The 17,194-nt window shown below is 46.6% G+C and overlaps 1 protein-coding gene across 2 annotated transcripts in view; it reads left to right on the top strand.

The window, feature by feature from the left end:
- Positions 1 to 17,194, top strand: part of pfdn1 (prefoldin subunit 1) — a 136,907-nt gene that overhangs the window by 14,272 nt on the left and 105,441 nt on the right. The window lies entirely within an intron of this gene.

Here is a 17,194-nt window from a genome sequence, read left to right as displayed (position 1 = left end):
AGAGATAAAATCTGCTGTCCTTACTCTGTTTGGCCTTTTTGTGACCAATCATCATCATTATTTTTGATTCTTAAACTACCCTCTGAAGTGACCTAGAAAGTCACTTAGTTGTTTCCTTTTCTGATAATTTGATGCAAAATTGGACACAGCACTTGGTTGACACCAAGGCATTGAATCAGGACATGACAAACAATTAACAGGCTCAGTTTTTAAAAATATAAACATTTTATTGAGGTATTTATGGTTCTATAACAGTAACAGAAGAAACAGTGTACATACTATTATGAACATAATGCAAAATCCGCCTTCCTCTCTCACAGGTCCCACCTTTTCTAGCCTCCTACTCTACACTAAACTACCCCCACAGCCCCCCCCCCCTTCTGCTGACGGTTAGTTTTCCCTAAAGAAGTCGACAAACGGCTGCCACCTCCGGCCGAAACTATTATTGACCCTCTCAAGCCGAACTTGATTTTCTCCAGACAGAGAAAGCTAGCCATTTCAGTAAGCCAGGTCTCCTACTTCGGGGGCTTTGAGCCCCTCCAAGCTAATAATATCTGTCTCTGGGCTACCAGAGAGGCACAGGCCAGAACGTCTGCCTCTTTCTCCTCCAGGAATCCCGGATCTTCCGACACCCCGAAAATCGCCACCTCTGGACTCGGCGCCACCCTTGTTTTCAAAACTTTGGACATGACGTCCTCAAAACCCTGCCAGAATCCCCTAAGCTTCAGGCATGTCCAGAACATGTGAACATGGTTTGCTGGCCCTCCCGCACACCGTGCGCACCTGTCTTCCACCCCAAAGAACTTGCTGATCCGGTGGTGAGCCCGGTGAACAACCTTAAATTGTAACAGGCTGAGCCTGGCACATGTTGTGGACGCCTTTAACCTACTCAACGCATCCGCCCAGAGACCATCCTCCAACTCTCCAGCTAACTCCTCTTCCCATTTGTGTTTCAGTTCCTTGGTCTGTGTTTCCTCTGACCCCATAAGCTCCTTATAAATGTCCAAAACCCACCCTTCTCCCACCCACACTCTGGAAACTACCCTGTCCTGTATCCTACTTGGTGGTAGGAGCGGGAAGGTTGAGACCTGCCTGCGAGGAAGTCTCGCGCCTGCAGGTACCTAAATTCATTCACTCCCGTCTGTTCAAATTTCACCTCCAGTTCCCTCAAGATGGGAAAGCTCCCTTCTATAAACATATCGCCCATCCTCTCGATCCCACGCTCTCTGCCACCTCCGGAACCCTCCATCTAAACTCCCCGGGGAAAATCGTGATTATTGCAAATTGGGGCCGCGACCACCACGGTGCTGGTGGAGTATCCCCCCCACCCCCTCCCCCGGCTGCGCTCCAACATCCCCTTTTTAATTCACGGGGTCTTACCCACCCATACAAAGCCCGATATCACCTTGTTGACCCGTTTAAAAAAGGAACGAGGAATAAAGATGGGGAGACACTGAAACACAAAAAGAAATCTCGGGAGGACCGTCATTTTCACTGTCCGTACCATCCCAGCCAGTGACAGCGGGAGCATGTCCCACCTCCAAAAAATCTTCCTTCATTTGCTCTACTAGTCGGGCCAGATTAAGCTTGTGCAGCCGTTCCCATTCCCGTGCCACCTGGATGCCTAGGTACCGAAAGCTTCCCTCTACCACTCTAAACAGCAGCTCCCCCAATTGCATCTCCTGCCCCCTTGCCTGGATCGCGAACATCTCGCTTTTCCCTATGTTCAATTTATAACCCGAAAACTGGCCAAAATCCCCCAGAATCCCCATAATTTCTTCCATCCCTTCCAATGGGTCCGACACATATAAGAGCAGATTGTCCGCGTATCGTGAGACTCTGTGTTCCACCCCCCCGGACCAGTCCCTTCCAGCCCTTTGAGGCTCTCTAACGCAATTGCCAGCGGTTCTATGGCCAATGCGGGGAGAGGGGGCAGCCCTGCCTCGTCCCCCTGTGCAGCCTAAAATAGCCCGATGTCAGCCTGTTCGTCTGAACACTTGCCACGGGCGCCTGATACAGCAGCCTGACCCAGTCAATGAAACCCCGCCCAAATCCAAACCGCCCCAGTACCTCCCACAGATAATCCCATTCCACCTGGTCAAATGCCTTCTGTAAAACTCCACGGGGTACCCGTCCGGTCCGGTGCTTTACCTGACTGCATGGCCTTCAGCACATCTGCTATCTCTTCCAACCCGATCGGGGCCCCCAGCCCTTCTACCAAGTCTTCATGAACTTTCGGGAACTTCAGCCCCCCTAAGAATTGCCTCATCACCTCCGGCCCAGCTGGGGGTTCCGACTCATACAGCCTGCTGTAGGATTCCTCTAATGCCTTATTGACCCCAGCTGAATCTCCGACCAGGTTCCCATCTCTGTCCCTTACTTTCCAAATCTCCCTGGCAGCCACATGCTTTCTAAGCTGCTGCGCAAGCATTCTACTGGCCTTCTCCCCATATTCATAGATCGTCCCCCTCGCCTTCCTCAGCTGCTCTACTGCCTTCCCTATAGTTAACAAGCCAAACTCCATCTGTAGCCTCCGTCGTTCCCTTAGAAGTCCTGCCTCTGGGGTCTCCGCAGACCTCCTGTCGACCTGTAGTATTTCCTTTATCAGTCGGTCCGTCTCTGCCCTGTCTGCCTTTTCCCTGTGGGCCTGTATCGAGTTCACCTCCCCTCTAACCACCGCCTTCAGCGCCTCTCAGACCACCGCAGTCGTTGACTTCCAGATAGTTCTGGATACATTTCGTCAGTTGCCCACACACCTCCTCATCAGCTAAAAGTCCCATGTCCAGCCTCCAGTGCGGGCGCTGGCTACTCTCCTTGCTCACCTGTAGGTCAACCCAGTGCGGGACGTGATCCGAGATCGTGATCGCTGAGTACTCAGTGTCCACTACCCCTGTCAGTAAAGCCCTGTTCAGGATAAAAAAGTCAATCCGGGAGTACACTTTATGCATGTACGAGTAGAAGGAAAACGCCTTCACTCTCGGCCGGCCAAATCTCCATGGGACCGCCACTGATCTCCACTGACCATATGGACCGAGCCCCCCCCACGTCCGCAACTACTCTTCCCGCTTCGAATGACACTCGCTTATTAATCAGGATCGCGACCCCTCTAGTCTTAGAGTCCAGACCCGAGTGGAAAACCTGTACGACCCATCCCTTCCTTAGTCTGACCTGGTCAGTTACTCTAAGGTGCGACTCCTGCAACATTGTCGCCTTCAGCTCCCTCAAATGCACAAACACGCGTGCCCTCTTAATCGGCCCATTTAGCCCTCTTACATTCCATGTGATCAGCCTGGTTTGGGGCGGGGGGGGGGGGGGGGGGGGGCTCCTTTTTTTAAATAACTGAAGAGAAGAGAAAAAAAATACACATGAGCACTGCAGCAAAATTCAGTCCAAACACCTCAGTCCGCTACCAGCCCTTTCCTTCTCGCGAAGTCCATCGCTTCCTCGGGCGATTTCAAGTAGAAATGTTGCTCTTCGTGCGTAACCCAAAGACGGGCCGGGTGCAGTAGTCCAAACTTTGCCTTCTTCTTAAAAAGGGTCGATCTTATCTGGTTAAACCCTGTTGTCCTGGCCACGTCCACGCTCAGATCCTGATATATATGCAGGACGCTGGTCTCCCATTTGCAGCTCCGCATCTGCCTGGCCCACCGTAGAATGCACTCCTTGTCAAGGTACCTGTGGAATCTCACCACCATTGCTCTCGGGGGGTCACCCACACGCGGCTTCCTCGCTAGCGTTCTGTGTGCCCTGTCCACCTCCAAGGGTCGGGAGAACGTCCCCTCCCCCAATAGCTTCTCAAACATAGCCGCTATGTATGCCCCTGCGTCCGTACCTTCGGATCCCTCCGGGAGACTCAGGTTCTGCCGGTGGGACCTGTTCTCTAGATCCTTCACCTTCTCCTGGAGACTTTTTTGTTGGTCTCTCAACATTCCCACCTCCACCACCACTGCAGCTTGGTGCTCCTCCTGCTCAGTCAGTGCCTTCTCCACTTTCTGGATCACCCGATCTTGAGCATCCAGTCTGAGTTCCAGTCGCGCAATCGACTCCTTAATCGGGTCCAAGCAATCCTGTTTCTGCTTGGCGAAGCCCCCCTGTATAAACTGCATCAACTGCTCCGTCGACGGCTGGGTTGTCGAGCCAGGACTCCGATCCTCCGCCATGCTTTCTCCCATTGCAGCCTTAGCCCAAGCCTTCTCCGTTCGCCTATTTCTTCCTTTGCGAGCACATCTGGACCGCTTCTCCATGCACTGATGTAGGATTCCTCGTCACAGTTGTATCCAACATCAATTTTCCACTTCAGATCCGACAAAAAGGTCCAAAGTTCCGACCCGAGCGGGAGCCACCAAATGTGCGACCTACTCCTTCATAGCCGCTACCGGAAGTCCTCAACGGGCTCAGTTGACTGTGCAAAATCCTCATACTGGCATCAATGGATTGGTGTCTAAGTGGGAGAATTGCTCTACACATTAATCAAGCAACAGTTTGTATCAACCTACACTCCAGATTCCTCCCAACAGCATCTCTTCATACATCCTATATAAAAGCACATTACTGCAGATGCTGGATTCTGAAACCAAAGAGAAACCAGCTTTGACAAAGGGTCATCTGGCCTCGTTAGCTCTTTTCTCTCCATACAGATGCTGCCAGACCTGCTGAGATTTTCTAGCATTTTCTCTTTGGTCTTCATACATCCTTTGGACCACCTAAGAGAGTTTGGAGTTTCTCGGGCTACAAACTCAATCTGAGTAAAAGCAAAATATTTCCCTTGAATTCTGCGGGGAGGGGAAACAGAGCAGGGGAAAAGCTGGCCCAAACCAGATTCCAATATCTGGGGATCCAAATAGCGCCAACTTGACACAGATCCACAAATGGAATCTGTCGAGTCTAATGGAGGAGGTAAAGAGGGACCTGCTGAGGTGGACTGCACTCATGCTCTCCCTGGCAGGGAGAGCGCGGACGATCAAAATGAACCTCCTGCCAAGGTTCCTCTTATCGTTCAGATCCCTCTCGATCTTCATCCCAAGACCTTATTCACCAACCTAGACAAAGAAATCATGGCGTTTGTGTGTGGGAAAAAGAATCCTAGCATCCAAGAGAGCGTCCTGCAAAGGGGGAGAGGCATGGGGGAACTTCCAACTTTACCACTGGGCACCCACCGCAGAGAAAGTACAAGGCTGGCTCAGAGACCTGGGAGCAGAATGGGTTCCTGCATGAAGACATCCCTCTGAGCAGTGGCCACTGCCGCACTCCCATTCACCCCAGCCAAATACCCGACAAACCTGGTGGTATTGGAACCAACTAAGACAGCACTATGGATTGATAGCAATGTCCGCCACGGCCCTCGTCTGTAGGAACCATAAATTCACCCCGGCGATACTGGATGCCGCCTTTCAAAAGCTGGAGTAAGGACGAAGGGAGACTGACAGCAGGGGACCTATACATAGTCGGCAGGATAGCGACCCCGTGGGAACTGAGTGGGTGAGCGAGTTCCTCCCGGAGGTGGAGGACAAATGCGAATGGTGCCAGGGACGCCCGGCCAGCCATGCCCACATGTTCTGGTCATGTTCCAGACTTGTCGAGTACTAATTGCCTTCATTCAGACCATGTCTGGGGTGGTGGGGGTGGAGCTGTGCACAAAGGTGACGGTCTTCGGGGCATCAGTACAGCCAGAACTTTTCACAGGGAAAGGGTCAGACGCCCTAGCCTTTGCCTCCCTAGTCACCTGCCAGAGAATCCTGCTTGGCTGGAGATCAACTGCACTACCTAAAGCTATGGACTAGCTGTCCGACCTAGCCAAATTTCTCAAATTGGAAAATATAAAATTTGCCATCAGAGAATCGGAAGAGGGCTTCACAAAACATGGAAGCAATTTACCAACGTGTTTGAGGACATGTTCGTAACCAGCAACCAATAAGGGAGGGGGGAGGCAATATAGACAAACAAGGCGGGGGTGTGGGGAGAAGACGGAGGGATCTAAGTGGGGGTGTGGAAAGATACAACCCAGAACACGGGGGAGTTAGGGCAGAGGGGCCAAAAGGGCACAGAGGAGAGGTGGACAGCCCAGAAATGATGCCCAGAAAAGCAACAGAATGGGCACACCAGGGGGACCGCAAGCACGCCCCAGGTATGTTCCAATACCAGGAAGCCATACATAATTAGTAGCACAGATAAGTCGAGTACCCGACTACCAGGGGACTAAAGCAATCAGGCCCCAACCTGCACATATGTTCTCTGGCTACTTGCAACAAAATATGTTAACTCACAGTTTGAACTATATTTTATACTATACATTCTCAATATATCCCTTGTTATTTGGACTTCTTGTGAATGTAAACATTAATGTCACAATGCTACTGCCAACCAAATGTAAATAACCAATAGAAAACAATGTTAAAAAAGGTGGGGGAAGAGGAGAAGGGAAGGGGAGAAGGGTTAGGTGGGAGGGGGTAGGCTATGTTTTGCGGGCTTTTGTTTGTACCAGTGTTTTATTCTGTCTTGATATTTTGTACAATTGTGTATTATATAAAATGAAAAGCCAAATAAAAATATTTTGTTAAATTACAGCTAGAGGAGCAGGGGGCATTACAATGGGCCTCCTTGACTAGAAATGTTGATGGCGGGGTTGGGCGAGATGTAAAAGGAATAACAATACTGCCATGCTTCCAGTTCCTAATTGCTGAGGTGTGCATTTATCTGCCAATTTAAAATGAGAATGAGTTTGACTGTGATGTCTAATACCCTTGAATTACTAGATGTATGGTCTGAGCTCACAAATGAAATATGATCACTTGGATGAGGCTCTGCCGTGGTGGGGTTGGGGCCTGTGGGCGACTGAGGGGATAGCATTTCGCTGGTAATAATACTTCAAGCTGTTGTAATAATATCAACTCAACCCTGAAATTTAGTGCTATTTTCGAATATGCGGGAGTGTGTTGTTTGGAATGCACAGAATTGTATCAATTACTTAGCTCAAGTTCATACTTTTTCTCTGTTGATGTGTGTTATGGCTATCTGGGACAGATCATGGATTCTCAGTTGTGCACAAAGTGTCATGCTTGTACCAGTCTTTTTGTTTCGAAGTGGTATTGAAATTTATCTTTGCGGCTAATATGAAGGAAACTATAGGTGGTATTCTCCGTCCCACGCGCCCCCTCCGGCAGTGGGATCCTCCGCCCCGGCAGCCGACCAATGGGACTTGCCCCCCACACCGTCGGGAAATCCACAGGTTTAAGTGCGCTGCTGGCAAAGCAGAGGATCCTGCCAACGGAGAATCCAGCTGTATATCTATGTATTATCTCACACTAATTCATGTTGTGAAATATAAAAACAATGAAAGAGAAATTAGTCCATGAATAGCTTGCAGATATTGAAGTAGAAATGTATGTTTGCCTCTTAAGCCATCTGGAGAAACTGCACATGTCCATTCTGGAGAAACTGCACATGTCCATTCTGGGGAAAAAAATATTTCAGTGGGGAATTCCATGGGGAGACTGTGGTGTCGTGATAATGTCACTGACAGCGGCACAGTGGCTCAGTACGGCGCTGAGGACCCAAGCTCGATCCTGGAACTGGGTCACTCACTGTCTGTGTGGTGTTTGCACATTCTCCCCATGTCTGTGTGGGTTTTACCCCCACAACCCAAAGATGTGCAGGTTAGGTGGATTAGCCACGCTAAATTGTCCCTTAATTGGAAAAGAAATTATTGGGTACTGTAAATTTATAAACAAAAAAAAAGATAATGTCACTGGACTAGTAATCCGGAGGTCTAGGCTAATTCTCTTGGGACATGGGTTCAAATCCCACCGTGGCAGCTGGTGCAATTTACATTCAATTAATAAAAAATCTGGAATTAAAAGCTAGTCTAATGGTGACCACAAAAACCATTTGTAAAAACCCATCTGGTTCTCTAATGTCCTTTGGGGAAGAAAATCTGTCAGCCTTATTTATGTGACTCCAGGCACACGGGTTGACTCTTATCTGCCCTCTGAAATGCCCTTACAAGCCACTCAATTCAAGGACAACGGTTATGGGCAACAAATTCACATCACGTGAAATCACATGGAACCTAGAGTGTACGGGACCATTATAAATCTGGATTCACATTGAAACTGAGGACTTGAATGTTTCCTCTATCTGTAAGAACGGCGAGGTGAAATTAGTTTTTGGATTGTTTTTGCGCAATGTGGGTGTGGACTTAACTGACAAAATTATCCATAATTTGACACTAAGTGATGGCAATGTTGTTCACAGGTGAGGGGATGGGAAAATAGGAAATTTGGATAGGATGGGTTTTCACTGAGCTTGGAGTTTATGACCAATTTTGGGGAATTGCAGAGGAAACTCTGTGCCTAGCTACTCTGTAGCTTGGGATGGTTGAATGTTTGATTTAGGCACTGGATTTACAATGCTTAAATTTTCCCAATGCCTATATTAGCATCCTTCACCTTAATGAGTGCAAAATTATTCCAATGCTTTGGGTTACAGGCTGAAAACATATTTGTTGAAAAGCTAAAATGTGATTACAAACTTTTAATTGATACCTTTTGATTGGTGTTTTGAGGATGTGTTTTTTGTTTAGCGCTTATCAGCTTGAGGAACTGGGTTCCAGTTCCAGAAATTCAATTCAATTGAGGATTATAAGGAACAAGGCGGCTATAGTTATTATCTTTGTTTTCCAACGTATCTTGGGGCAGGCACATTTTATTTTTATATCCTCTGCAGATTATTTGCATACATTTTAGCGCACCAAACAAAATATTGTCTACATTTAAATAGATACGGTAAGAAGCCTCCTCTCATTACTTAGTTCCTGTTTAAAGAATGAGCATGCTGGAACTAAGGATGTAACATTTGTGTACAAATAAATAATGAAAATTTAAAATAACATGAATAAAGAAATAACTGTTCTTATAAAAAAACTAACTTCTATAAATGTTTTGAACTGCTAGTTGTTTCAGGTTAAGCCCGTATGACAGAGGAGGATATATCTTCTGCCAGTGCCTGTCTCTTGTCTTTCTGAAAATTAACTTGTCAACTGAAAATGTTTCATTAAAGTTTATAAACAATATTTTGAATACATTTCAATTGGATATGAAGGACTAACTTCTTATGTTCTGCTTATAGTGCAATCATATCTTTTTGAATATTGGAACGGTTGTATAGGTTTTACAATTCAAAATTGTGCAGAAAAATCAAATAACATATTTTGCACTCCCCCAAACAGGACAGCCTTTACAGGACCACTTAGATCCTTGCGCATTTGATTCTTATATTATTTTGCCTTCTTTCATGATTTATACAACCTGAGGAAGCATTTCTTTCACTACACTTCTCAAAGTACTTCAGTGATTGGAAAGTTCTGGTGATTATGAAAAGCACTAAATAGATTCAAGTCTTTTTTCATTTAGGGCTGCTCATGGTAATGGTTGCATGAATTACAGTTATAGTTGCTATACCAATCCAGTTTGAAACACCCTCCATTTTGAAGTGGCACTTTTTATGGATGCTCAGTTAGTTTAGGCAGGAAAGAAACTCATAGGAAGGAAAAGTGCATATGTATCATCCCTCTTTATGGGCTGGTCACTGTCCAGTTGATCATTTCCCTGGAGATGCCCCACTCGTGATTAATTGAAGATAGAAATAAAAGTGTGGGGAGAATAAAAATCATAAAATAGTGAGTGACTGAAGGCTGCAGAACATGTAGAAGGATATAGAGTTGCAACAAATGTTACGAAACATAATATGAAGTTGATGTGCTTGTCATCTTCGTTGGCTGCACTCCAATTGGGAATATTCTATTCAGAGAGATGATTACATCACTGCAGCTATACTAAGAAAATGATGCTTCATTGCATTAATCTGTATGGCCATACCATAGCTATATTCAAAGATTGGAGGGTAGACAGCAAAAGGACAGACAGGATTTGAAAAGTAACTTATTACGTGGTGGTGTTCACTACCAAAGATCATTACAATATTTTATAAAATGTTTGCAGACATTTGATAAATTTATCATAAACAGTGAAATGGATATGTCTGGAAATCAAATTATGGCGAAATGTATGATGAATTGTAAATTAAATAACGCAGCCAAAAAATGTAAACTTTTAGCAATGTTTGGTGGCTTCATTTTTCATAATAGCTGTATTTCTTTATCACCTATTGTACTGATCTAATTGTTTTGTTGTTGGTGTAGTTTTTTAAATTAAAAGACCAACAGGAGTGTTCCAGATATTAGTGAATCTGAAAAAGTGAATCTGAAAAAGACTTGTGTGCCAGGATAAGTGGTGCATATGAAATTCAGTTCAAGGCGCAAAAGTAAACTTTTCATTTGTAATCATTATCATAGTGGAGAAAAATAGCTTGAACATTCTTCAGATAGCCCAGTAGTAAACAGTTTATGTGTTTGATACCAAGTCATACAGACAAGAAAGATCTCATGTTTGATAACTGGTCTGTGTTGATTCACTTATTTTCAGACAGTAAAGTGGTACAGTACCATAAGTCATCAGTTTCCTTGGAAGGAGGGACTTGCACTCCCAATTCAGAGACACTGAGGGTGACTTTGATGCCCAAACAATTGCCCTGTCTCAGTCAACAAATAATTGTGTCCTGCATGTGGACTTCTAATTGACCCATGCTACATGTAACTGGCACATCACCGTGGGTTAAATACGCTAGTAGTCAAGGGTGTTCAACTGCATCTTGAGCAGCAGGGGAATATGTGGATGTCAGGATTTGATTCCGGTGAGATTGGGCCATGTGGGAGGGTCTGCACAGTGGCTCCTGGACGGAGAATGGCACTGATAGATGGAACAAGTCACACATTGATGGACAGATCATTTCTATGACAAAGATCTGGACATGATAACACATTCTCGGGATTATCATCTGTTTCTATTGAGGAACCTGCGAGGGGTGATACCATGTGTTTGCTTTTTCTGTGTGAAAACGAGCTGATACAGCTTTCCACCAATATGGAACGGTGACGTTTCCTTGTTGTTTAATGGTTAGCGTGATATGTGGAATGTTACGTCGTTGATTTTAAAATCTTTGTTACAGTTGACCGTTTAATAAACAAAATATTCTCAAAGGCAGCCATGATATAGTAGGCTACAGTCTGCCAGATTTCAGAGAATGATGGCTTAGAGACAATTCATATTGATGATTATGCCATCAAAACTTTGGAGGATACAAGCTAGGTGCTCTGATTTTCTCCTGTTGATGAGTAAGCAAATTTGACATTTTAATTAGTCCTTTTTTTGGAGTTAATCCGAATGGTCATCGTTATAACATCATTAAAAAGGTCCATCATACATAAGGAGGGAAATAGATTTTTGTTAAAGTGAGTGATTTTTTGATCCTCTCATTTTCAATGGAATGAAGTTGTCTCAATTTGCCCTCACCGCCCCAATCTATTTTCCAAAACCCTTTAATAAAATTGACTTAAATCACTGGTTATTTTTTTCGTTTCACAATTTGAAAGTTTCACAATCAGTTGCTACTGTGTAGAACAGAATTCCCAACACTGGTATGTGTACCTTTCGCATGCAGGAAATATCTCTGGGTTCACGGAATAAATTATCTAATGGCGGATTTTAAGGCCTAATGCAAACATTTAATCATTTCTCGAATTTAGAAAAATGTACTTGTTTTCCATTGTGAGTTGGTGCAAAAAAAAAGTTAAGATACTTAGCGGTGAATGTTGTTCTTTATGTTGTTTTTTCAAATGGCGTGGGACAGGCTGGCATATTTGTCCTAGGGGAACAGGTCTCTGCCATTTGGTTGCTGTTCCCTCTCAGCTTGTTCTTTGAGCTTTCTAGCATGGGTCGAGGAGCTTTGAGCTCTACTTGGAGCAGGCACAAACACATGCAGCAATGCACTTTCCAAGAGGAGGAGACCATCACCCCCATTTGCCTTTTTACTTGGAAAAGTGACACAGCTGACTGTTTCTGAAGAGTGCAGAACTGTTGACTGGAGTGGGACTCTGGTGGAGGAGAGAGTAAATAGCTTCATTCCACTTGGAGACTCCCTCCAGCGGACTGGCTCCTCTGGAATAATAGCAGCGTGTTGTCCAGCCCCATGGGGGAATCACTACACCCCAAGAAGAAGCCAATTTCTTCAGGATCCCACTGTTGCTGATCGGCACACAAGTAGCCGACTAGGCTGGACAGTTTCCAATACCATTATAATGTGGAGCTGTGACCCACTGTTGACAACTTTACCGAGGCATCCTGATCTGGACTTGCATGGGCTGATCATGGGGGGGAACTTTAACACGGTCATAGATCCGAGCATGGATCGGTCGAGTTCGAGGACAGGGTGGGTGTCAGTGGCAGCGAAGGAATTAAAGAGGTTTATGGAGCAGATGGGAGGGGTGGACCCATGGAGGTTTGGGCAGCCGAGATCGAAGGAGTTTTCTTTTTTCTCCTGTTATGGGCCAGGGTTTATGGCAATGCTTGGACATATTTAAATAGATTCCCACCAAGCCTTCGACTTTGATGCTCTTTCTCACTATCCTCATCACTATCCTCCAACTGTACGTTTCTCTTTACGTCTGCCAATTTTAACTGACATGTTTCATGGCCATTTTCTGAAGTTCAAACTCTTTCTTTATCTTTTTTTCTGATCTGTATCTCCCTTTCTCTTTCTTTATGTTCTGCTAGGGCTATTCTTTCTGTTTTCCTTTCTTATCTTTTTCCTCTCTTTCTCTTTCTTTTTCCTCTCTCTTTCGTATTCAAGCTGCTTTAATTTTGTTCTGATGTTCCATTTGTTTAATTTGTAACTGAATTTTTGCCATTTCCAATGAGTCAAACTGTACCTCAGGCAACTTTAAATGCTTAGCCACCGCCATAATTACCTCACCTTTTCGCATTTTGTCAGGTTATGTTAATTGCAATGTTTTTGCCAAATCTAACAGTCTGCTTTTAGTCTCTGTCCGTAAGGTACTGCGTATGACCGTCTCCACCCCCAAAAACTTCTGAGCCTCTGAAAGACCCATTGTCCACAACACACTCCCTACTTAAACTATAATACCACACCTGAAAGGCACCCGCAATATTCTCACCCCTCACTGTCTTTAAGTTCCCAAAGCCAATCCAATAGATCGACTATTATCCCGGACGACTCCCCAATTTGTTATGGGCCAGGGTTTAGAGAACCCCAAAGTGTATCATGGAGTTCACCTGACCCACAAGTTTTAATAGATTATGGTATGGGGAGCACACGGCCCACTCTACAGATGTGGTACAGCAGAAATGGAGAAGTATTTTTTAAAGCAAAACAATGTTTATTCTATGAACTCATGTTAACCTTTTTAAAACATACAGTGAACATCTTAGCAACCATTAATTCAAATACAACCCTCAAAGAATACAACACTAAGTAATCCTTTAAGATGTCCTTTTAACATCCATAAGATTAAAACACCTTTTACCAGAAGCACATCAAGTTAAAGTCACTACTGTTATTAGTTTTAAATCACCAGGATTGATTTACAGTCTTTCAATTACAGAGAGAGACTCTAATACACCTTCTGGCTGTGACTGCAGCTATCCAGCTCTGAAAACGAAACTAAAACACACCCTGCAGCAAACAGCCTAAAACGAATGTAAAAGCTGACAGACAGCCCAGCTCCACCCACTCTCTGACATCACTGCAGTAACAAACACCCATTTCTTTAAGGTACTCTCACTACAGTTATTTATATACACACCCATTTATAAACACCCATTTCTTAAAGGTACTCTCACATGACACTCCCATGTATACAAAGTGTACTCCCGGATTGATTTTTTTAGTTATGGATAGGACATTGTTGGCGGAGATCGTAGATGCCTACTACTCACCAACAGTAGTGTTGGATCATGTCCCACACTGGCTGGATTTACGGGTGAGCAAGGAGGGGGGTCAGCGCCCGCACTGGAGATTAGATGTAGGACTATTCGTGGAGGAGGGGGTATGTTTGCGGGTGAGGGAGGCCATTCGGAGTTATGTGGAGATAAACAATACAGGGGAGCTACAGTATGGGAGTCGTTGAAGGCAGTGTTGAGGGGGGAGTTTATCTCGATATGGGCACACAGGGAGGTTGAGCGGGCAGAGATGGATAGACTAGTTAAGGAGATTCTTCAGGTTGACAGAAGGTATTCGGAGGCCCTGGAGGCGGGATTGTTAAATGAGTGGCAGAAGTTGCAGATAGAGTTTGGGTTGCTATCTACAGGGAAGGTGGTGGGGCAGTTGAGAAAAGCGAGAGGAGCAGTGTATGACTATGGGGAGAAGCCCAGTAGGATTTTAGCACACCAGCTTAGGAAATGGGAGGTGTCTAGGGAGATAGGGAGAGTGAAGGATAGAGTGGGGAACATGATCTTGGACCCAGCAGGGTGAACAGGGTGTTCAAGGAATTTTACAGAAATTTACAGTATGAGTTGGAAACCCCAGCCGAGGTGGAGGGAATGAGACGGTTTTTGGAATGACTGGAGTTTCCAAGGGTGGAAGAAGAGTTGATGGAGGGCCTAGGGGCCCTGATTGGGCTGTTTGAAGTAGTGGAAGGGCTGGAGGCTATGCAGTCGGGCAAGGCCCCGGGGCCGGACGGGTACCCGGCGGAGTTTTATTCAAAGTTTTCAGGGGTTCTGGGGCCCTTGCTGGTAAGGGCATTTAGTGAAGCTAGCGAGCGAGGGGTACTTCTCCCAAAGCTGTCACAGGCCTTGTTTTCCCTTACCCTGAAGCGGGAGAAAGATCTGGAACAATGCGTGTCATACAGACCAATCTCCCTTCTGAATGTGGATGTCAAATTGCCGGCCAAGACCTTGGCCTCGAGAATAGAGCATTGCGTGCCAGGAGTGATCGGGGAGGACCAGACGGGATTTGTAAAAGGGAGGCTGTTAACGGCCAACGTCAGATGGCTTTTAAATGTGATTATGATGCCCTCCGAGGGAGGGAAGGTGGAGGTGGTGGTTGCCATGGATGCAGAGAAGGCCTTTGATTGGGTGGAATGGGAGTACCTGTGGGAGGTCCTGGGGCGGTATGGGTTTGGGCAGGGTTTTGTGGACTGGGTCCGGTTGCTGTACCAGGCACCTGTAGCGAACGTGCGGACAAACCAAGTGAGCGTGGATTATTTTAGGCTGCACCTGGGCACGAGGCAGGGATGTCCACTCTCCCCACTGTTGTTCGCCTTGGCCATAGAGCCACTGGCGATGGCACTGAGTGTGTCAAAGGACTGGCAGGGGATAGTGCGGTGGGGGGGGGGGGAGCACAGGATTTTGTTATATGCGGACAACCTACTCTTGTATATTTCTGACCCGCTGGGGCGGATTGGAGCGATTATGAGGATCCTGGGGAATTTGGCCGGTTTTCATGGTATAAATTGAATGAGAGTAGAGCAAGGTCTTTGCGATTCAGGCGAGAGGGCAGAGGAGGAGATTGGGGGGGATGCCGTTCAAGGTGGTGGGAGGGAGTTTCCGGTATTTGGGAATCCAGGTGGCACGGGGGTGGGAGCAGCTACACAAGCTGAATTTGGCTCGGTTAGTGGAGCAGATGAAGGAGAACTTTCTGAGGTGGAATATGCTGTTGTCACTGGCGGGGAGGGTACAGACTGTAAAGATGATGGTTCTCCCGAGATTTTTGTTTGTATTCCAGTGCCTCACTATTTTTATTCGGAAAGTTTTTTTTAAGAGAGTGAATGCGGTGATCCAGGGGTTTGTATGGGCGGGTAAAACCCCGTCGGTAAAAAATGTGCTACTGGAGGGGGCCTGGTGGGGCGGGTGCAGGCCCTACCGAATTTCAGGAACTACTATTGGGCGGTGAACAGAGCAATGATCAGGAAGTGGGTAGTGGGGGTGAGGTCGGTGTGGGAGCGGCTGGAGGCAGCATTGTGTAGGGGCACAAGTTTAGGGGCACTGGTAACAGCACCTCTGCAGTTCTTGCCGGCTCGGTACTCCACAAGCCCGGTGGTGGCGGCGGCTTTGAGGGTTTGGGTACAGTGGCGGAAGCATAGGGGAGTGGAGGGAGCATCAATATGGACTCCAATTTGTGGCAACCACCGGTTTGTGCCTAGATGGGGGCTTCGGAGGTGGCAGGGAGCTGGGATTGAGCGGTTAGGGGACTTGTTTTTTCCGGCAGCTTTCCGTGCTTGGAGGACTTGGAGGAGGAGTTTGAGCTGCCAGGTGGGAATGGGTTCCGCTACCTGCAGGTGAGGGACTTTGAACGGAGGCAGGTTTCGACCTTTCTACTCCTACCGCCCCAGGGGATACAGGACAAGGTAGTTTCAAAAATGGGAGTGGGGGTAGGGAAGGTCTCAGAAATTTATAAAGAGCTCATGGAGTGTGAGGGAACCCTGATAGGGGAAGTAAAACATAAATGGTAGGATGAGCTGGGCAAGGAATTAGAGGCGGGTTTGTGGGAGGATGCCCTGAGTAGAGTAAATGCGTCCTCGTCCTGTGCCAGGCCTGGCCTGATACAATTTAAGGTGGTCCACAGGGCGCATATGACTGTGGCCCGTATGAGCAGGTTCTTTGATGGGGTGGAGGACGGGTGTGGGCCTGTGCGGGAGGACCCGCAAATCATGACCACATGTTTTCGGCATGTCCGAAGCTTAGGGGATTCTGGCAAGGATTTGCTGATGTGATGTCCATTGTATGAAAGACACGGGTGGCACCGAGTCCAGAGGTGGCGATTGTTGGTGTGTCAGAAGACCCGGGAGTCCAGGGGGCGAGAGAGGTTGACATTTTGGCCTTTGCCTCCCTGGTAGCCCGGAGACGGATCTTATTGGTGTGGAGGGACTGGGAGCCCCCAAAATCGAGCGTTTGGGTTAGCGACATGGCCGGGTGTCTCAGACTTGTGAAGATTAAGTTCGCCCTGAGAGGTTCGACGTTAGGGTTCGCCCGGAGATGTCAGCCGTTTATCGACTTCTTTGGAGAAAATTAAGCTGTCAGCAGATACAATAAATGGGGGGAGGGCGGGAGGGGGATGGGAGGGATAGTTGAGACAGGATCAGCGAGTGGAGGAGGGGGACTGGGGAACTGTGGGTGCAAGCCATGTTGGCTGGCTGTGGTTGTTGGTTGGGGGGGTGTTACTTTGTTATGTTTGCTTTTGAAATTCTTGTTAAAACATTACAAATTCCTTAATAAAATGTTTTTTTTAAAACTTTACCGAGGCAACAAATATCAGCTTTCATATTCTCTATTATAAAATCAGAACA

The sequence above is a fragment of the Scyliorhinus torazame genome, chromosome 7, assembly GCF_047496885.1.
Source record: "Scyliorhinus torazame isolate Kashiwa2021f chromosome 7, sScyTor2.1, whole genome shotgun sequence".
In the NCBI taxonomy this organism is placed as follows: domain Eukaryota; kingdom Metazoa; phylum Chordata; class Chondrichthyes; order Carcharhiniformes; family Scyliorhinidae; genus Scyliorhinus; species Scyliorhinus torazame.
This window is presented reverse-complemented; position numbering and strand designations above follow the sequence as displayed.